This window comes from Hyla sarda, chromosome 7 (genome assembly GCF_029499605.1).
Source record: "Hyla sarda isolate aHylSar1 chromosome 7, aHylSar1.hap1, whole genome shotgun sequence".
Classification (NCBI taxonomy): domain Eukaryota; kingdom Metazoa; phylum Chordata; class Amphibia; order Anura; family Hylidae; genus Hyla; species Hyla sarda.
Genome location: NC_079195.1, coordinates 184,796,478 through 184,817,362, shown reverse-complemented (window position 1 = coordinate 184,817,362; position 20,885 = coordinate 184,796,478). Strand labels below are relative to the sequence as shown.

The window sequence follows — 20,885 nt, the reverse complement described above, 5'->3', positions numbered from 1 at the left end:
ATGCCAAGATGGAGAAATGTCTGTTTGAATGTCAATCTCTTCCTTTCCTAGGATACTTGGTCTCTGGCCAGGGACTACAAATGGATCCAGACAAACTCTCTGCCGTCTTAGATTGGCCACGCCCCTCCGGACTCCGTGCTATCCAACGTTTTTTGGGGTTCGCCAATTATTACAGACAATTTATTCCACATTTTTCCACCATTGTGGCTCCTATCGTGGCTTTAACCAAAAAGAATGCCAATCCTAAGTCATGGCCTCCTCAAGCGGAAGACGCCTTTAAACAGCTCAAGTCTGCCTTTTCTTCTGCTCCCGTGCTCTCCAGACCTGACCCATCTAAACCCTTCCTATTGGAGGTAGATGCCTCCTCAGTAGGAGCGGGAGCGGTCCTTCTACAAAAAAATTCTTCCGGGCATGCTGTTACTTGTGTTTTTTTTTCTAGGACCTTCTCTCCGGCGGAGAGGAACTACTCCATCGGGGATCGAGAGCTACTAGCCATTAAATTAGCACTTGAGTAATGGAGGCATCTGCTGGAGGGATCAAGATTTCCAGTTATTATTTACACCGATCACAAAAATCTCTCCTATCTCCAGTCTGCCCAACGGCTGAATCCTCGCCAGGCCAGGTGGTCTCTGTTCTTTGCCCGATTTAATTTTGAAATTCACTTTCGGCCTGCCGATAAGAACATCAGGGCCGATGCTCTCTCTCGTTCCTCGGATGCCTCGGAAGTAGAGCTCTCTCCGCAACACATCATTCCTCCTGACTGCCTGATCTCCACTTCTCCAGCCTCCATCAGGCAAACTCCTCCAGGGAAGACCTTCGTCACTCCACGCCAACGCCTCGGAATCCTCAAATGGGGTCACTCCTCCCATCTCGCAGGCCATGCGGGCATCAAGAAATCCGTGCAACTCATCTCTCGTTTCTATTGGTGGCCGACTCTGGAGACGGATGTTGTTGATTTTGTGCGGGCCTGCACTGTCTGTGCCCGGGATAAGACTCCTCGCCAGAAGCCCGCTGGTCTTCTTCATCCTCTGCCTGTTCCCGAACAGCCTTGGTCTCTGATTGGTATGGACTTTATTACAGACTTACCCTCATCCCGTGGCAACACTGTTGTTTGGGTGGTCGTTGATCGATTCTCCAAGATGGCACATTTCATCCCTCTTCCTGGTCTTCCTTCTGCGCCTCAGTTGGCAAAACAATTTTTTGTACACATTTTTCGTCTTCACGGGTTGCCCACGCAGATCGTCTCGGATAGAGGCGTCCAATTCGTGTCAAAATTCTGGAGGGCTCTCTGTAAACAACTCAAGATTAAATTAAACTTTTCTTCTGCTTATCATCCTCAATCCAATGGGCAAGTAGAAAGAATTAACCAGGTCCTGGGTGATTATTTACGGCATTTTGTTTCCTCCCGCCAGGATGACTGGGCAGATCTTCTACCATGGGCCGAATTCTCGTATAACTTCAGAGTTTCTGAATCTTCTTCCAAATCCCCATTTTTCGTGGTGTACGGCCGTCACCCTCTTCCCCCCCTCCCTACTCCCTTGCCCTCTGGTTTGCCCGCTGTGGATGAAATAACTCGTGATCTTTCCACCATATGGAAAGAGACCCAAAATTCTCTCTTACAGGCTTCATCACGCATGAAGAAGTTTGCTGATAAGAAAAGAAGAGCTCCCCCCATTTTTTCTCCCGGAGACAAGGTATGGCTCTCCGCTAAATATGTCCGCTTCCGTGTTCCCAGCTACAAATTGGGACCACGCTATCTTGGTCCTTTCAAAATTTTGTGCCAGATTAATCCTGTCTCTTATAAACTTCTTCTCCCTCCTTCTCTTCGTATTCCTAATGCCTTTCACGTTTCTCTTCTTAAACCACTCATCATCAACCGTTTCTCTCCTAAACTTATCTCTTCCACTCCTGTCTCCGGTTCTTCAGACATCTTTCCTGTAAAGGAGATACTGGCCTCCAAAAAGGTAAGAGGAAAAACCTTCTTTTTGGTTGACTGGGAGGGCTGTGGTCCTGAAGAGAGATCCTGGGAACCTGAGGACAATATCCTAGATAAAAGTCTGGTCCTCAGGTTCTCAGGCTCCAAGAAGAGGGGGAGACCCAAGGGGGGGGGTACTGTTACGCCGAGCGCTCCGGGTCCCCGCTCCTCCCCGGAGCGCTCGCTACACTCTCGCTCCCGCAGCGCCCCGGTCAGATCCTCTGACCGGGTGCGCTGCGATACCGCCTCCAGCCGGGATGCGATTCGCGATGCGGGTGGCGCCCGCTCGCGATGCGCACCCCTGCACCCGTACCTGACTCGCTCTCCGTCGGTCCTGTCCCGGCGCGCGCGGCCCCGCTCCCTAGGGCGCGCGCGCGCCGGGTCTCTGCGATTTAAAGGGCCACTGCGCCGCTGATTGGCGCAGTGGTTCTAATCAGTGTGTTCACCTGTGCACTCCCTATGTATACCTCACTTCCCCTGCACTCCCTCGCCGGATCTTGTTGCCATTGTGCCAGTGAAAGCGTTCCCTTGTGTGTTCCTAGCCTGTGTTCCAGACCTCCTGCCGTTGCCCCTGACTACGATCCTTGCTGCCTGCCCCGACCTTCTGCTACGTCCGACCTTGCTTCTGTCTACTCCCTTGTACCGCGCCTATCTTCAGCAGTCAGAGAGGTTGAGCCGTTGCTAGTGGATACAACCTGGTCACTACCGCCGCAGCAAGTCCATCCCGCTTTGCGGCGGGCTCTGGTGAACACCAGTAGTGACTTAGAACCGGTCCACTAGCACGGTCCACGCCAATCCCTCTCTGGCACAGAGGATCCACCTCCTGCCAGCCGGCATCGTGACAATTCCTGTACTGTGACATCACTGTGTGTATTATCTCTGTACTGTCACATCACTGTGTATTATGCCTGTACTGTGATATCACTGTGTATTATACCTGTACTGTGACGTCACTGTATATTATCCCTGTACTATGACATCACTGTGTATATTATCCCTCCCTTTACTGTGACATCACTGTGTGTATTATCTCTGTACTGTGACATCACTGTGTACTATCCCTGTACTGTGACAACACTGTGTGTATTATCTCTGTACTGTGACATCACTGTGTGTATTATCTCTGTACTGTGACATCACTGTGTGTATTATCCCTGTACTGTGACATCACTGTGTATTATCCCTGTACTGTGACATCACTGTGTGTATTATCCCTGTACTGTGACATCACTGTGTGTATTATCCCTGTACTGTGACATCACTGTGTGTATTATCCCTGTACTGTGACATCACTGTGTGTATTATCCCTGTACTGTGACATCACTGTGTATATTATCTCTGAACTATAACATCACTGTGTGTTATCTCTATACTGCAACATCACTGTTGATACTTACACTGCACTGTGACATCACTGTATATATTAAGCCTGTATACCCTAATGTCACTGTACATATTTACCTTGCACTGCGAGTGACAATACAGGGTAAATATGCACAGTGACATCACAGTTCAGAGTTAATATAAACAGTAATGTCTCTGTACAGGGACAATAAACAGTTTTGCCACTACAGGGTTAATAAATGCAGTGTTGTCACAGTAGAGGGTAACTATACAGTGATGTCATTGTACCGGGAAAATATACACAGTGAAGTCAGCATTCAAGAATAATAAACTGTGATGTCACAGTTTATTATGAAGCACAGTGATGTCACAGTTTATTATGAAGCACAGTGATGTCACAGTTTATTATGAAGCACAGTGATGTCACAGTTTATTATGAAGCACAGTGATGTCACAGTTTATTATGAAGCACAGTGATGTCACCATTTATTATGAAGCACAGTGATGTCACAGTTTATTATGAAGCACAGTGATGTCACAGTTTATTATGAAGCACAGTGATGTCACAGTTTATTATGAAGCGCAGTGATGTCACAGTTTATTATGAAGCGCAGTGATGTCACAGTTTATTATGAAGCACAGTGATGTCACAGTTTATTATGAAGCACAGTGATGTCACAGTTTATTATGAAGCACAGTGATGTCACAGTTTATTATGAAGCACAGTGATGTCACAGTTTATTATGAAGCACAGTGATGTCACAGAGACTACAGAATGTACAACTGTACATATGATAAAGATGGTGGGATGCTATCGAAACGTCCCACATACATGGGGGAATAAAACACTTTGTTTTTGCACCTTGTCTGGGAGTGCCACTGGATCTTTAGTTTTGTAGATAGATAGATGATATATAGATAGATAGATAGATAGATATGAGATAGATAGATAGATAGATAGATAGATAATAGATATGAGATAGATAGATAGATGTGAGAGATAATAGATATGAGATAGATGATAGATAGATATGAGATAGATAGATAGATAGATAGATAGATAGATAGATAGATGATAGACATGTGATAGATAGATAATAGATATGAGAGATAGATAGATATGAGATAGATAGATAGATCAGTTTATCCCAACCAGGAGGCCTCTAGCTATTCCAAAATGACAACTCCCAGCATGTCTTTGGCTTTATGAGCATACTGGGAGTTGTAGTTTTGCAACAGCTGGAGGCCCCCTGGTTGGGAAACACTGATCTGTCTATCTATCAATCATCTATCTATCCATCTATCTCCTATCTATCTATCTATATCATATCTATCTATCTATCATCTATTAATCTATCTTTCTATCTATCTCATATCTATCTATATATCATCTATCTATCTATCTCTCATATCTATCTATCTTTCATCTATCTCTCATCTATCTGAAATAGATATGAGATAGATAGATAAATAGAAAGCTAGATAGATACATAAATAGATGGATATAGATAGATGGATAGATAGATAGATAGATATGATATAGATAGATATGATATAGATAGATAGATATGAGATAGATAGATAGATAGATAGATATGAGATATATAGATATGAGATAGATAGATATGAGATAGATAGATAGGAGATAGATAGATAGATATGATATAGATAGATATGAGATAGATAAATATGAGATAGATAGATATGAGATAGATGGATAGATAGATAAAAAAAAAAAAAAAAAACTCCAGAAGAGCAGCACAACAAAATTAAGAAAACCAATGCAATGGTGCACGCTGGGTGTGGACCTTGGTGAGAGTTTCACTTGTACTAGAAAAAAGCAAGAGACCAGCAGCACACAGAAAAATTAGTGCAAAAAAGGTGGAGATTTATTGCATTATCCCAGTGTACAAGCTCCTTGAGAACGGCGAAGAGAGGTCGCTGAAACGTCGCTTCTTTTGTACACTGGGATAATGCAATAAATCTCCACCTTTTTTGCACTAATTTTTCTGTGTGCTGCTGGTCTCTTGATTTTTTTTTTTTTTTGGATAGATAGATAGATAATGGATAGATGATTGATATAGATCAGTGTTTCCCAACTAGGGGGGCCTCCAGCTGTTGCAAAACTGCAACTCCCAGTATGCTCATAAAGCCAAAGGAATGCTGGGAGTTGTAGTTCTGCAACAGCTGGAGGCCCCCTGGTTGGGAAACTGATCTATCTATCTATATCATATAAATGTATCTATATCATATCCATCTATCTATATCATATCCATCTATCTCCTATCTATCTATCTAATCTAGGGTAGTAATCCGCAGCACTCCAGGGGTAGGTGCAGAAATAAAGTGCTTTATTCCATACTAATACAGAGCAACGTTTCAGCTGCCATGCAGCCTTTCTCAAGCATCATAGTAGTGACAAACATATCTACCCTACCCCATATCTACCCCTTTGGATGCGCTGCTCTGGTGGTATTTTGGGAATATCTATCTAATCTATCTATCTGTCTATATCATATCTATCTATCATCTATCTATCGATCTGTCTATCATCTATTTATGTATCTTTCTATATATCATCTCTCTATCTATATATCATCTATTTATCTATCTTTCTATCTATCTCATATCTATATATATATATATGGAAAGGCCTGCGCAGCTGGCCTGTAATTGTGGGAGGAGCGGGATGACTATAAAACTCACGGCTCTCCTCCCTTCAATGACGCCGTGGGTTCTTCGCTTGAGGGTTGTCACGTGATGTCGGCAGGAAGTGGAGTCACGTTCCCACCGGTCAGCTGACTGCACGAGTCAGCTGACAGGAACCTCGCTTCAGCCGTTATGGTGATGGTAAGTGGCTGTGGCTGACCGGGGGTAACGCTGGCGGTTCCCAGACTCCGGAGGTGAGCCGGAGTTCAGGGAAACCCTTGGTCAGCCCGGCCCCAGGTTATTGTATTATATATCGGCATTCGGCATTCGCCGGTAGCATTTTACGGTTTTCAGCTGCATATGATTACTTACGGCTTGCTGCGCATGTATATGGCTACTTTGTTATGCGAACAGCCTCCTGCACGAGCATATCATTACCGCACTAGGTGTACGGCTTGCTGCGCATGTATGTGTTCTCTTATGGCTTGCTTTATTATGTTTTCAGCCTCCTGCACGTGCATATCATTACCGCACTATTTGAACGGCTTGCTGCACATGCATATCATTACTGCACTATGTGAACGGCTTGCTGCACATGCATACGATTACTTTGTTATGTGAACAGCCTCCTGCACGTGCATATCATTACCGCACTATGTGAACAGCCTCCTGCACGTGCATATCATTACCGCACTATGTGAACAGCCTCCTGCACGTGCATATCATTACCGCACTATGTGAACGGCTTGCTGCACATGCATACGATTACTTTGTTATGTGAACAGCCTCTTGCACGTGCATATCATTGCCGCGCCATGTGAACGGCTTGCTACGCATGTATATGATTACTGCATTGTGTGAACAGTCTCCTGCACATGCATATCATTACCGCATTATGTGTTAGGCTTCTTGCATATGTATTTGATTGCTGCATTGTGTGAACAGTCTCCTGCACATGTATATCATTACTGCACTATGATTACTGCATTGTGTGAACAGTCTCCTGCACATGTATATCATTATCGCACTATGTGTTAGGCCTCTCGCACATGTATTTGATTGCTGCATTATGTGAACAGTCTCCTGCACATGTATATCATTACCGCACTGTGATAGGTTTCTTGCACATGTTTATCATCACTGCACTATGTGATCAGTCTCCTGCACATGTATATCATTACCGCACTATGTGAACAGTCTCCTGCACATGTATAACATTACCGCACTATGTGAACAGTCTCCTGCACATATATATCATTACCGCTCTATGTGAACAGCCTCCTGCACATATATTTCATTATCACATTTTGTAGTTCTGTGCTGCTGGGAGGATCTATATGTGTCTCCGGTATACTGAGACTCGCACACCTTTACACTCAATCGGACTCACCGCTCCGCCCCACCCTGTGGCCTTATGCTCCACCCCCACAGCTGCCAATCTGGTCAGTCTAAGGCACGCTACACCAACAGCTGCGCTCACCTCCAACCTTTGTCTCTTAACTAACTTCCTCACAGTTTACTTTTCATTTATTTATATTTCTGTGTTTCCGGGCGGTGTGCCTCCAGCTGTTGTGAAGCTACGATTCTCACTTATAGGAATCATGCCGTAGGGTTCATGCTGTACACATCCTGGTACCCATACACGTTGGTAGGATTCATGCCGGTAACATTTATACGCCACACACGCTTATAGGGTTCATTCGTTCTCTACGCGCTTGTAGTTTTATACCGTACACACGCTTTTAGGGTCATACTGTACACCCCCTTTGTAAGGTTTATACTGCACACACGCCTGTAAGTTTCATACAGTACACACTTGTAGAGTTTATACCGTTTACTTGCCTACAGGTTTCATACTGTACACTCGTTTGTAGGATTATATTGTACATTCACCCTTAGGGTTCATGCTGTACGCTTGCTTGTAGCATTCATACTGCACTCACACTTGCGCATAGTTCGGGGGTGCATGCTTGTAGCATTTACTCTATACACACGCTTATACATACTTGTAGCATTATGCTGCGTACACACTTATAAGATTCATGCTGTACACAGTACACACTGGTAGGATATCCTGTACACACGCTTGTTGGATTCTTACTTTACACGCGTTAGGATTATGCAGTACATTTGCGGTAGCTTTTATACGGTACACTCGCTTGCATAATTCATAAAGTTCATGCGGTGCATATCAATGTAGCATCCATTCTGTACACTTGCTCGTAGGTTACGTGGTATACACGCTTGTACTCGCCTGCAGGGTTCATACTACACACACTCTTGTAGGAGTCATGTTGTACACACCCATAGGATTCATACTTTGTACACGCTCATACGAGTCACACTGTACGCACGTTTATAGTATTACATGGCCCACGCTCATAGAATTACTACTGAGCATGCACTCATAAGGTTCGTGCTGCACACCCGCTCGCAGGACCTGTATCACGCGTGTTTGGAGGGTTATATTACTCGGGTGCACGCGGGAATCAGGCTGCGTGTGCACTCGTGGCATGTGTTCTGTACATGCACTTGCGCTATTTGTGAAGTTCGTACGCCCGCAGTTTTGTGCAGCGCACATGCTCATACAGCACATGGGGTGTGGCCCTGTACGCAGGTATGTGGTTATAATAGTTACTACTTGCCGGCATATTCTCTGCCATCAGGTCGTGGTTAGCTTCAGGCATTCACTGGTGGTCTATACGCGTTTATGGTTGGCCCGAGTATAGGTTCATCAAGTTGGTAGTATAGCCATGCTTAGCGGTTCACGACAGTTCCACACGTAGTTGTTCTGCACGCATCTTTATATAGGCAGGGTGATACATAGCAGTTGTCGCTGCTGACACATATTCAGAACGACTATTACACGACGCACAGGCGGGGCTGACCCAGTAAACCGTTGCAGACGGGGTAAGTCTCATTATCGTTGGTACTGACATGCCTTCTGAACGACACTGACACTACGCATAGGTGGTATTTACCTGTTAAGCCTGTCATGTTACAGAAAGGGTACGTCGCATAATTGTTATGACTGACACGCCACACATAGGTGATGTATACCCATCATGCCTCCCACGCCTGCAGGGAGTACGTTGCACGGTTGTTACTGACACGCCTTCAGAACAGCAATAACGCCACACGTAGGTGATAAGATTTGTTTTAGTATCCAAGTAATCACCTCATGAACCTGACACGTCTTCAGGTTGTGTTTACTGGTGTCGTCGGTGCACCTCTTTTATGATTTAGTCACGTTCTCAAAAACGGAATTCACGATGTTTTGGGTTGTAATGGTACTCGTATGAACTTTCGCACTTACCACTGGGCACACACTTATCTAGACTCAGTTATGCATATAATTCTCGTCCGACACGTCTTCGCATACTTTCCCTCTCTCCTGGTTTAAAGAGTTTCTTATTGTTGTCCAAGTAATCACCTCATGAACCTGACACGCTTTCAGGTCGTGATTGCTTGCGTTGTCGATGCGCTCCTTTCTCTGTGTAGTCATGTCCCAAAAATGTACTTCATGGTGTTCTAGGTTGATATGGTACTCGTTTAACGTTTCGCATTTGTCACCGGGCGCATACTCGTTTAGACCCGGTTACGCATACGATTCTCGTCCGACACGTCTTCGCATACTTTCCCTCTGTTCTGGTTTAAAGTGTTGTACATTGTTCTCCAAGTAATCACCTCATGAACTTGACACGCTTTCAGGTTGTGATTGCTTGCGTTGTCGATGCGCTCCTTTCTATGTGTAGTCATGTCCCAAAAAGGTGCTTCATGGTGTTCTAGGTTGATATGGTACTCGTTTAACGTTTCGCATTTGTCACCGGGCGCATACTCGTTTAGACCCGGTTACGCATACGATTCTCGTCCGACACGTCTTCGCATACTTTCCCTCTGTTCTGGTTTAAAGAGTTGATTATTGTTGTCCAAGTAATCACCTCATGAACCTGACACGCTTTCAGGTTGTGATTGCTTGCGTTGTCGATGCGCTCCTTTCTCCGTGTAGTCTCGTTCCTAAAGATGCTTTTCAGGGTGTTCTAGGTTGTTAAGGTACTTGTATAACGTTTTGCTCTTGTCACCGGGCACATACTTGTCTAGGTCCAGTCACGTATACAATTCTCATCCGTCACGTCTTCGGATACTCTCTCTCTGTCCTGGTGTTAGACGGTCAGCTATGTTATAGATAAATGAGCTTGGCTAGACGGTTAGTTTGGCTGTCCCTACTACATACATTTACTTTCACATGTGCTCACGTTGAAGGAGTCCAGTATATTGCAGCAGATGCCTTGTCCGCAAATACGCAAAAATTTATGGTACGGCGTGGAACTCGTTTTCCAAATCCAGATCCAAGCACGCCGAGGGCGACAAGATTTCAGTTCCCTTCCTATTAGCATATGTCGGGTTTTGCCATTCCACACTGCATTTATCCCACAATACTATTAAGAGTTATCTAGCCGGTATCCAACACCATTTATCCTTGACCAATACCCGTAGTTACTCTATACTCTCTTCTCGCTTGGTGAAGTCCGCTCTGAAGGGCATCCTTGAGAAGGAAGTCCCTCGCAGCCCAGTCAGACAACCAATCACAGGCAACGTGTTCAGGCAGTTGTCCGACTTGTTAGACTCCACACCATTGGGTATCCGTGATCGCCTCACATTAAAAGCGGCCATGTACCTTGCCTGTTATGGGTTTCTCAGACCGGGTGAGTGTACAACTCGGACCATTAACGCGCCCTTTCCTAAGGTCAGTCAGCTGTCACATGTCTCTGATCATTTCCAGCTGTCCCTCAGTCAGACCAAGACCTCGTCACCGGGTCAAACTGTGGTTGTTCGGTTTTCCCCACCGTGCACAAATGGTGTCCTGTCACAGTCCTCCGTGAATTGTTGAATGCCTGTGTAACCTATCAGCTGACGACCTTTTACTCCATTTCAGGTTCAACCCGCTAACTACTTCTCAGTTCATCAAACATTTACGCATTTCGGTCAGGTCGCTGGGAGGAGTCCCGACTTCATTATCCGGTCACTCCTTCCGTATTGGCGCAGCTACAGCCAATTCTAAGCACGGGGTCCCAGCCCACGTAATCATGAAATTAGGATGTTGGAAATGCGGATGCTACATGCAGTATTTCCCTAACCCTCGCGAAGAAATGGCTAGCGCATTCCAGTCTCTTGTGTTGTAATCCGCAATAAACAAATGTTTGTTTAAATCCGGGTTTTGCCCTCTTTTCCAGGCATATTCTTTACGCCGCAGTTATGGCACACTCCAAACTGCTTAGTTGAGGTTGATAGATTATTGGTTACAGTTGGTTGTTAGGTTAGTATTAGGGTTTTACGCATTTCAGTCATGTAGCAACGACCACAAATATATATATATATATATATATATATATATATATATATATATATATATATATATATATATATATATATATTTATATATATCTATCTATCTATCTATATATCATCCATCCAGTGGCGTTGCTAGGGTTGGTGTCACCCGGTGCGGTAGAAAATGGTGTCACCCCATACCTCCCCCTCCCCCCTCAGTAAGTTTTTAGCCTGTTGTGACAGACACCACTGTTGTAGCGCATTGTGAGAAATTCCAGTATAATAATCAGATATACCGGTTGCCACAGAATGGGAAAGTGTTAAAGAAGTTTTCACCATTTAAATATACAGCTCCCAGAATTACTTAAAGGGGTATTCCACTGGAAAACATTTACTTTTATATCAACTGGTGCCAAAAAGTTAAACAGATTTTTAAATTACTTCTATTTAAAATCTTAATACTTACAGTACTTATAAGCTGGTGTATGCTCCACAGGAAGTTGTGTAATTCTTTCCAGTCTGACCACAGTGCTATTTGCTGACACCTCTGTCCATGTCAGGAACTGCCCAGAGAAGGATAGGTTTGCTATGGGGATTTGCTCCTACTATGGACAGTTCTTGACATGGACAGAGGTGTCAGCACAGAGCACTGTGGTCAGACAGAAAAGAAATTAAAAAAGAAAATAACTCCCTGTGAATCGCTTATACAGCAGCTAATAAGTACTGGAAGGATTAAGATGTTTAAATAGTAATAATTTACAAATCTGTTTAACTTTGTAGCACCAGTTGATTAAAATTTTTTTTTTCCAGTAGAGTACCCCTTTGAGCAGTGGTGAGGATATGCTGGGAGTTGTAGTTTCACTGACCTAACTGTACAACTGACAATCGACTACAGCTCTGATAGGACACAGAGAGGAGAATGTACAATGATATCAGTGACTACCGGTGACGTCTTCTCTATAGTGAGGAGAATACACAATGATATCAGTGACTACAGGTGACGTCTTCTCTATAGTGAGGAGAATGTACAATGATATCAGAGACTACAGGTGACGTCTTCTCTATAGTGAGGAGAATACAGAATGATATCAGTGACTACAGGTGACGTCTTCTCTATAGTGAGGAGAATACACAATGATATCAGTGACTACAGGTGACGTCTTCTCTATAGTGAGGAGAATACACAATGATATCAGTGACTACAGGTGACGTCTTCTCTATAGTGAGGAGAATACACAATGATATCAGTGACTACAGGTGACATCTTCTCTATAGTGAGGAGAATACACAATGATATCAGTGACTACAGGTGACGTCTTCTCTATAGTCTTTCCTTATCTAATTCAGATGGTACATACCGCCTGGTCCAGCTAAAACTTCTCTCTGCAGAATGTGACGCCCAGACGTCTCCTCACTATGTCAGCGCATTCTCATCCTCTATATGAAAACAATAATTATTATAAACCTGCCAGACACTGTATCCTCTAAATATAATACTACTATACACTATACTCTTTGATTATAAACCTTCCATACACCGTACCCACTGAATATAATACTACCACACACTGTACATTCTGAATATAATATCAACACATACTGTACACTCTGAATATAAATCTGCCACATACTGTACCCCTGAATATAATACCGCCACCCACTGCGCCCTCTGAATATAATACTACCACCCACTGCGCCCTCTGAATATAATACTACCACACACTGTGCCCTCTGAACATAAATCTGCCACATATTGTACCCTCTGAATATAAATCTGCCACATACTGTACCCCTGAATATAAATCTGCCACATACTGTACCCCTGAATATAAATCTGCCACATACTGTACCCCTGAATATAAATCTGCCACATACTGTACCCTCTGAATATAATACTACCACCCACTGCGCCCCCTGAATATAATACTTAGAGATGAGCGATATACAGTAAATTCAACTCGTCACAAACTTCTCGGCTCGGCAGTTGATGACTTTTCCTGCATAAATTAGTTCAGCTTTCAGGTGCTCCCGTGGGCTGGAAAAGGTGGATACAGTCCTAGGAGACTCTTTCCTAGGAATGTATCCACATTTTCCAGCCCACCGGAGCACCTGAAAGCTGAACTAATTTACGCAGGATAAGTCATCAACTGCTGAGCCGAGAAGTTTGTGACGAATCGAATTTACTGTAAGTTCGCTCATCTCTAATAATACTACCACTAACTGCGCCCTCTAAATATAATGTTGCCATACAGTGCACCCTCTGAATATAATACCACAACCGCAGTAACACCCCTCAACATCCGTTAGCCGATGCTATTACCATGGGAGGGGGGTATTGGTGGTGTTGCTAGTGGATGATGGGGGTGCTACTACTGGGGGGGTGTTGCTGGAGGATGATGAGGGTGCTACTGGCCATCCCCCCTGGCAGTATCACCCATCGGAAGGATCATCCTGGCAGGAGCACCGCCATCATCCACCACCAGGATCTGCTGATGGAGGTGCTGCTGGGGGGGGGGGGGGGGTTGCTGGTGGATGATGAGGGTGCTACTGCCAGGGGGGGGGGGAGAATTAGGTAGGCAGCAGTTCCCCCACATTAGGTAGCATCTTTTTCCCACATTAGGCAGCATAGATTCCCCACATTTGGTACCAGTTCCCCCACATTAGGTAGGTACCAGTTACCCCACATTAGGTAGCAATTTCCCCACATTAGGTAGCACAGATTCCCCACATTAGGCAGCAATTTCCCCACATCAGGTAGCACAGATTCCCCACATTAGGTAGCATAGACTCCGCACATTTGGTAGTTGTTTCCCCACATTAGGCCGCAGGTTCCCCACAATGGGTCAAAGTCTCCCCACATTAGATCACTGGTTCAACACCCCCCCCCCCACACACACACGCACACACACAAAAACACATACAACACAGAGAGACACACACACAAACACAGTCAGAGAGACACACACTCACAGACAGACACACACAGAGTCACACACACACACACACACACACACACAGAGTCACACACACACAGAGTCACACACACAGAGTCACACAGTCACACACACACACAGAGTCACACATACACACGGAGTCACATACACACAGTCACATACACACAGTCAAACACACAAACATAGATAGAGACAGACAGAGAGACAGACACACACACTCACCCATCCAGCACAGCGCTCCTTCTTACCGGGCGCACTGCGAGTGACGTAATGAACGTCCTCCTGCGCGGCCATGCGGTGTGACGTCAGGCCGGCGCAGACGTGGGAGCGGAGGCCGGGCACAGTGCTGGTGAAGGTGAGGGGGGGGGGGGGTGTGATGATGGACGGGCGCACAGTGCAGGTGAAAGGGGGGGTTGCTGACGGACGGGCGCACCGCACAAGTGAAGGCGGGGGGGGGGGGGGGTGGGGGGGGGGTGCTGACTGACGGGAGGCCGGTCGGGCACAGATGGGGGGTGTCGGTGTAGCTGGGGAGGGGGAGGGGGGTACTGCGGAGCGTCTTGGTGTCACCACATTAGGTTGGTGTCACCCGGTGCGGGCCGCACCCCCCGCACCCGGGTCGCAACGCCACTGCATCCATCTACCTATCTATCTCTCATCTATCTGAGTTAGATAGATAGATAGATAGATATGAGATAGATAGATATGAGATAGATATATAGATATGAGATAGATAGAAATGAGATACATATATATAGGAGATAGATAGATAGATATGAGATAGATATGAGGATAGATAGATATGAGAAAGATAGATAGATAGATAGATACATACATACATAGGAGATAGATAGATAGATAGATAGATCGATCAGTGTTTCCCAACCTGGGGGCCTCCAGCTGTTGCAAAACTACAACTCCCAGTATGCTCATAAAGCTAAAGGAATGCTGGGAGTTGTAGTTTTGCAACAGCTGGAGGCCCCCTGGTTGGGAAACACTGAACTACCTCCCACTGTCTCCCGAACTACAACTTTCCCCCTCTCCTCCAAGCAAGTTACTTACTTTAAAAGTAAATTTTCCAATCCCCTTCTGGGAGGAGATCCTCCCTTCCGGGGAGCAATACCCTGTCTGTAACCCAATTAAAATATAACTTTTATTCTTGTTACTTAAAAAGTCTAACTGTGGTTGTGAAACTTATATATATTTAAAATTATCAGGAGAGGCAGTGTGTCTTTTTTATATATGCCCACTTAGTGGTGCTATATTGCTGGTGCAGGAGTTATCCAATTTCTCGCTGTGTGTAGTGAGTATATTACTCTACTGACACACAGTAACTCTGCACCCTTATTACACACTGTCTTCCTGTCTAAAATCTTAATGCTTTGCTCTAACGTTTCGTTAGAAAACTAACTTCTTCAGAGAGCTGCCTACTATGGCGTTCACGTGCGGCACTGCCTTTTATAACCCTGAGGGTTATAAAAGGCAGTGCCGCACGTGAACGCCATAGTAGGCAGCTCTCTGAAGAAGTTAGTTTTCTAACGAAACGTTAGAGCAAAGCATTAAGATTTTAGACAGGAAGACAGTGTGTAATAAGGGTGCAGAGTTACTGTGTGTCAGTAGAGTAATATACTCACTACACACAGCGAGAAATTGGATAACTCCTGCACCAGCAATATAGCACCACTAAGTGGGCATATATAAAAAAGACACACTGCCTCTCCTGATAATTTTAAATATATATAAGTTTCACAACCACAGTTAGACTTTTTAAGTAACAAGAATAAAAGTTATATTTTAATTGGGTTACAGACAGGGTATTGCTCCCCGGAAGGGAGGATCTCCTCCCAGAAGGGGATTGGAAAATTTACTATTGAACCCATAACCCAATGGGACCACTGGTGTTGGATTTACTTACTTTAAAAGGGCAGCATGAGCAGTGGGCACTGGGCAGGTAAGTCTTCCATACTGGTGGTGTCCGGGCCTGTATACACACAGCGGGCCTGCTCCACAAGGTCCAGTATACAGGGGAGTGAGAGAGGGGGAGGAGCTTCCTGTCTGCTCTTCCCAGTCTGCATAGCGCGGCCCCTGCGTGGTGACAGGGCTGCTGGCTGAAGATTTATTTAAAAAAAGGCCGGAGTAGGTGGCTCCGGGGGGCGGGGGGTGCAGCGGGGGCTCGGGCCCCTTACTGGTGAACTAGCTGTACCCCCCTGATGGCCATGAGAGCTGCTAGTGACCTACTGCTGCTAGGGGGGGCACAAGGGGGGGCCAATCATGATGTAGGGGGGGCCGTGCCCCCCCCTAGAGACGCCACTGGCTGCAGGGGTGGTTGAACGCAGCGTATATCTGGGTGCTGTCAAACATGCTGTGGTTGGGGAGTATGCGGTGGTATGTGGCCTAATGCTCACCTCTGGGGCCGGACCTGGAGAGGGCAGCGGCCCCCTCTCACGCTGGGCCCCTGTGCAGCTGAACCGGCTGCACAGGCGATATGTCCGCCCCTGGTTATACCCCCACACTGTGTCCCATATAGTAGACCGGCCCCTTTATGCCCCATATAGAGTTATGCACACCTTTGTTCCTCCATATAGTGAATAGGCCCCAATCTGTGTCCCATTTTAGTAGTTAGCTAACCTAAAATGGTTAGCCATCACTGCCCTATAATAATATGGGATTCCAGACCCTAAGTTAACTTCAAGCCACAGATTAAACCCCTATAATGCCTAATCCAACACTGGGGCTATTATTGGCATGTGGCGGCGCTGTAGCTATACTTGGTGTAGGACACTGTGGGGGTTATTTACCATTGTGTTCTATTCAATTTTTTTGGTCTTCATCTGCGAATTATGTTTACTTTCGCTCTATTTGCGGGATTTTTTTTGCATTTTTTTTCAAGTTCTAAAATCCGTCATTTTGACCTTTTGGTGTTGCTAGACCAGGTTTTTTTTTGAAGTTCTAAAATCCGTCATTTTGACCTTTTGGTGTTGCTAGATCAGAAGTGACGGATACAGTGGTTATGAATTTATTTTCTGCAGGTTTTTAAATTTTGTGCAAACTTTCGCGCAAATTCCGTAAATCTAGACCACCTCCTTCCTGACCAGGTCTAAAAAAGATTACTACTCCTGTCTGTTTGTCAGCTTCAAGTGGGTGGTCAATTTTATTAACATAAACAGTTCTGTATGTAGTATTCCTTACATTTGGGGCATATACATGTGGTGAGGCAATGGTGTTACAGGGTCTGGTGGTATTAACCCTTGATTTTTCATGACGCCAGGGTGCGGTTGTTTTATGAATGACAACCGGCCCAAAAATGGCAGGAAATAAATGTCCACAGCAGGATTAAGAGATAACTGGAACTTTTACTTAAACTTCGCAGGAAATAGTTTGAGTGGAATAGTGGAATAGTAGTCACTAGGAATTGTAGATAAAGCTTGATAACTCACGTTTTTTGTAGTGGCTGCAGGTTCCTTAGGCTTTGGCCTAGGTAAGATGAATTGAGATATGCTGATTGTGCTTGGCTGAAATCCAGGAGATAAGAGAGAATTTAGAGACTACAGCCCCTTATATACCAAGGAGGCGGGACTACAGCCCATTGGTTGAAAAGCCTGTAGATCCTGAACCCAGAGAACTCTGGGTACATCACATGACAATATCACATGACCCAGGAAGGTCCTATACATTTGTACAACTTTATACACAACTTTATACCTAACTACCAATCTACACAACACACTTACAATACATTTATAGGAGGTGAGCAAAGGGTAAGCCCTGCAGAATAGCCCTGTGGAATGGAAGAACTCTAACTGAGGGGACCCAGGACAGGAACAAGACAAAGTCCTGTACCGGGACGCCACAAACCCCCTTACTTAAAATGAGTTGTCCTCAACGTATGTCCCCTGAGGTAGCGGGACGGAATGGCCATACGGCCCGATGCAGTCCTGAAGCATTAATCCAAATGTCCAAGTTCAGGCTGCTGAAGAAAATATATAGAGTCTCTGTGCATTTAGATAATGTCCATACATGCTCTAGAACTAATGCACGAACAGGATGGCTGGAATTTATTCACGAACAGGATATAACATAATGACGGGAACTCATTTGCGAACAGAATGGCACTAGTACTTACTCACGAACAGGATAACACTAGTCCTTATTCACAAATAGGATGAACAGGATGGGATAAGTAACTTTTTTTCTTTTCTTTTTAGAATGTACTAAATTATATTAGCAATACTAGTTATCATGTTATTGGTGTTACATATATATTTTTATACCTTTGGTATCGCTATTTTACTCTAGTCTATGAGATTATGCATCTACTGACTATGCATGAAATTTAATTAATTACATCTTGGCTATATAATCCATCTATAGCTGAAAATGTTATTGACTTATGACATTTGATTGATGTCTGACATTTGACATTTGACTGACATGTGGATATTTGAGTATGAAATCTCTGACTGATACTTGACATGAAGTATGTATAATGACTGTAATGCTTCTACATACTTAAATTAATCTCACTGTTACCTTTTTATTATTGACATAAATTTGATATAATACCACATATTATTTCCATTAGTTATACACTGGTTTCGGATTCGGTTGCCTGAGGCTTTCTGCCCAATGCCTTAGCTACTAGGGTCTATCGGTACTACACACTTACCCCTAGAACTCTTGATCTAGATAACAATTAAGCATACTGTTACCTTTCTGGATACATGTATTTTTTTTTTAGTTAGCTACAGGAATACCTTCTGGCCAGGAAGAGCATCCTCAACACGTAAACACAAAAGAACATATTAGTGCATGACATTTGTGCATAACAGTGGTATGGACTGATATAGAACATGTTACAGTCCCTAAGACTCATTTTATTGTTTGTTTGTGAGATATATTCATATTCTCATGAGCATATGTTACTAGTTATGTGTACTGGACTTTGTATGTACACTACTGAAGTTTATGTACTGAATTATGTGTACACTGAATTTTATAAAGGTGAAGTCAGTCTTGATATCTGATTGGTATGTTTCCTTGTGTCGACCTTTGTGTCCACGCCGCTGCAGCCCCAATGACTCTGGCCCTACGCTAGGCCTCTTAAAGGGCCAGTAGCCCACAAATTATTAAGGGCCCCAGCCATAAAAAGAAAACTGTGGGCCAGAATTAAAGCACATGCTGCCATGCCAACGGCGGATGGCTATGTTCTCTGTCTCAGTTGTACCACATCCCTAAAGGATTGCAACAATCAGAGCAAAAAGACTATTCTTGTCCCCCCATCAACAAGTCTGTCAGATTCTCACTAAGATGATTGAGGCTCTTACCCGAGAGGTGCAAACAAAAGACTTTAAAAAAGTTGTCCATAAACTGATTCCAGGCCTTATAGGACAAAATATTGAAGTAAAAAAGTTGAACTTATTGCCTGGGGCCTGACCAGGCCCACTCTAGCAGCCACAGAGCAAAGGCCGGGTCTACAGGCCTCCAGAGGCTCGTTTAAGGGGCCAACTATGGCCACACCATGCTTGTCCCAGTCAACAGGACCTGTTGGCCTCCTCCCTCCAAGTGTTAAAGGAGCCATAACCGAGGAGGGGCACCCTGATCCCACAGCAATGGATCTTCAGTACCAAAGTGATCCACCTGCAATGGATCCCAAGTATAAAGTCATTCCAGTCAAGGTTCCTGTACAGATGTGCCCAGGCCTACTCCTAGGAGCGAGGAGGTTTGGCCTGACCACTGGGCACCAACTAATGTACCCAGGCCTACTCCAGCTGTCAGGGAGGTTTGGCCTAACCAACGGGTACCCCCGAAAGTGCCTAGGCCTACTCCAATTGTCACGGAGGTTTGGCCTGAAGAGCAGGCACCAACAAGTAATCTCTCTGTGGTGCAAGCCGCTGCAGTGCAGGTGGTGGTTACAGTTAGTCCCACCATCTCTAATTCCAGTCTGTCCCACGTGTCTTGGGGCACCCATATTGACCCCATGCAAGGGGCCCAGTCTCGCAACCCTAGGTACATCTCACAACCTAGGACCCCACCTGGAAGGCGAGACCGGGAAAGAAGACTGCCAGAAAGGAAGAAATCTGTTTAATTTGTGTACAGTAAAATGCCAAACTTGGTCATAAGACTAACTGTCTGTTGTGCAGTAGCACTTTTTTTGTTTCAGGTTTCCAGCTACAGTTCAAGATATGTGCCTGACAAGACTTTGTCAAGAAAAGTTCTTCCACTTCTAACGTAACCAATCTTGTAAGTCATGTGCCCGGCTTCGGGTTGAAAGACTCCTTGCTGTAGGATAAAGATCAAGAGAAAAGAACCAGCGCTCAACTAAAACCAATAGATACCACAAAAAACAACAACATTTTTTAGGGTAATAAAATGTAAGCAGTGCACTCACTTCACATGGGGGGGAAAAAACTGGAAAGTGGCAGTAATGCCTTAGACCAAACCCCCCTCCAGGACAGCTTCAGATAAATGCTCCTAGGTTTCATAAACCACAGGATCCAGCGGGTATACTCATGGTTCTTTTATTCACGACGCGTTTCAAAGGTAAACAATAATCACCTTCTTCTCCAGCCTGATGAAGAAGGTGATTATTGTTAATCTTTGAAACAGCCGTTGGCTGTCCGGGCATGCTGGGAGTT

At 44.7% G+C, this 20,885-nt stretch overlaps 1 protein-coding gene across 1 annotated transcript in view; it reads right to left on the bottom strand.

Annotated features, from left to right (window-relative positions):
• Positions 1–17,706, bottom strand: part of LOC130282867 (bone marrow proteoglycan-like) — a 68,924-nt gene extending 51,218 nt beyond the window's left edge. The window contains exon 1 of the mRNA XM_056531746.1: positions 17,688–17,706. The gene's annotated coding sequence lies outside the window, so the exon portion shown is untranslated. The remainder of the gene's footprint in view (positions 1–17,687) is intronic.
• Positions 17,707–20,885: the final 3,179 nt, after the last annotated feature.